Here is a 2821-nt window from a genome sequence, read left to right on the forward strand (position 1 = left end):
TTGCAAGCTGATGCAGTTTCAAGGGTATTAACAAGCACATGATGGTGAGGCAGATCCCACTTGCCACTGAGGAATCCAACCCCATTCAAAGGTTTCTAGAGAAGGTTGCAAGAAGGATCTTTTACAACTGCTTTTCATGAAGCAAAAATTCTCTTAGCACTGATGTGAGGTAGAGGGATGCAGTACTTGTCAGAGACTTTTGAAGAAAATTAAAGCTGCTTGCTTGATGCTGTTCTTGGTGAACAGTCTTGGTTTGAGCTCAGACACTGAATGAAGCAAATTTTTGGATCTGAGCAATATCTGAATAATGTATGATACCAGGAATAAAACAAATTCAGATGAGCAAGAAGCTGGGAGCAGTTATGACCCTGATCTAATGCAAATTTTCTCTAAATATGAAGGTGATTATAACTTCAAGCAGAGGTGCCATTAGAAAAGACAAACTGAAATCGCCATTTCTTCTGGTGTTAGCTGTTTCTGAAGTACCTCACATTTCCAATAGGTGCTTAGTGAATTCAGGCAATCAAAGCTAGCTATGAAGTTGTCACTGGATGGGATTTAAAAGAAAAGGGGGGAAAATGATAATGTAAGTCTATGGTTGATGTGAGTGGAGAGTTGATGGGACCATTTGGAGTTTGAAGTTTAAAATTTAGAGGTCCACTGAAAGACAGAATCTGAGAAAAAATGCTCATAAAGAAATGACTGGAAGTCCCAGTACTGAAATATGATGCAGCAAATAAGATACAGTTAGGAAAGAAAGCTATCTGGTCCATGAAGCTTGTGGAGATCATCAGCTAGAAAAAGATGAGGCAAGAGGATTGGGGATGAAAACTGTAACTGGTATAAAAGGATCTGTCTCCTTTGCCTAAGTGGTGCCAGTGATGCATGTGGCAGAGCTGCTGGTGGTTTGCACCACCTGAAAGGGAAGCAAGGATACCCACACAGCTAAAAATGGTTAGGTCAGGCACACAGGAGACTTAGAGGCGTTCTGAGATGGACAGGGCAGGTCTTGAAGTGGGTTGGGGTTCAGGAGCGACTGTGACGTCTGGGTGAGCAGCATTATCACAAGAGGGAGCTGTCCGCCTGTGTGAGATTGTCACCCCGGCCAGAAACTGCGGGGAAACAGCAGCAGGGCTCTCAAATCGGAGCAGGAGGCAAGAGATCCCGAGTGCTCAAACAGTGACCATTGCAGCCCAGCGTGGGAGGGCACGGGCTGAGCTGGGCTAGCAGAACTAATCCCCCAGGGCAGGCTACCAACACTGCACACTGCTAATTGTTCTTCTGCAAGTCAGGTCCTGCATGGTGCTAGAGCTATCAGTTAATTGTTTTTTTTCTTTTCTGTAGGCTTTGCTGGGAAGGGAGAAAAAGGAGAGGCGCTTGGTCAAAGACGGACAAGGTGCTAATCAGAGGTTCATGTGACAAGGCAGCTGATCACCAAGGCTCCGACGGTGAATGAAGTCGATGTGTGTCGGTCGGCTGTGAGCAGTGTCTGAACACGACAGGGCCCGTGTACCCAGCAGAGGGCATGTACACACACACACACACACAAACACACAGACACACAGGCACACACACACACACACACAGACAGACACACACACACACACAGACACACACACACACACAGACAGACACACACACACACACAGAGACAGACACACACACATACACACACACACACACACACACTCCTGCCTTTACCTCTGGGACGTAATTTCTTCGATAATGAGCATATCAGTGCCCCAAACGGTATAAGTGGCTACAAGACAAAGCCAGAGGCATCAGGCATTCTGCTTGAATGGTTTGTGGTTTCTGTTACAGGGTCCAAACCCAACCTTCTGCTGAACTTCCACTTCTGATCAAGATAATGGTTCAAAGGACCTAAGCAACATCCCTAAGCTCAGGTTTAAAGACTGGCATCTATACTTACAATGTATGAGCCAAACCAGCCTGTAACCTCTTCACACCAGCCTGTAACCTCTTCACACTGAGCTTAGCTTCATCTTCCAATTATTTGTCTGAATGCTCATGCCCGGTTTTGGTAGAAACAATTTACCATAGTCTGAGACTGAGCTGAAAGCTTTGTTTCCTGCCAAGAATCTTGAGAGGATAATACATATCCAAGCAATTTGCATCAGTGGCATAGCATCTAAATGCCCTACAGAAGACAAACACAATATATTTGTATGCTCCGTGGGCAGGAAGACAGGCAGTTCTTCCAGTGGACGCACTAAGATATGTAATGGATTGTGCTGTATATGTTCAATGATGGGTCAAGGTACAGAAGATCAAGCTAAAGGGAGAAAACCACTGCAGGTTGAAAAGTTAGAAGGCATTACAATTACATACAGAAGAAAAGGGTGTAGTCTTGTCGATGGGAGAAATGGATGAAGATTAGAGGTCTGGGCTCCTTGCCACAGGCTACTTGACCTCAGGCAAGTCTTCTGAGATCCCATTTCCTCTCCTACCCTTTGTCTGTGTGGCTCCCAGGAGCTTCGAGACAGGGTTGGTCTCAAGCGCACGAGTAACTGTACTTTATCTTGGTCATTTCTCTTAAGACATATGTTAAAATCACTTCTTATATATATATTTATATATATATATATATGTATATATAAAGCAACCTTCGAGATAGCGTAAGGAAGCTAAAAAGGAAGAGACACAGAATGCTTTGGGAACATGTAGGAGGACCAGAGTTCACAGCCATTCACAGTTCACAGTTATTAATCCACTTTCAGGACAAGGCTTTTACTGAAGTTTAAAATTAAATTTAAATTAAAGAAAGACAAGAAAAGAAAGAAAAGAAAAGAAAGAAAAGAAA

Source organism: Parus major, chromosome 9 (genome assembly GCF_001522545.3).
Source record: "Parus major isolate Abel chromosome 9, Parus_major1.1, whole genome shotgun sequence".
In the NCBI taxonomy this organism is placed as follows: Eukaryota; Metazoa; Chordata; class Aves; order Passeriformes; family Paridae; genus Parus; species Parus major.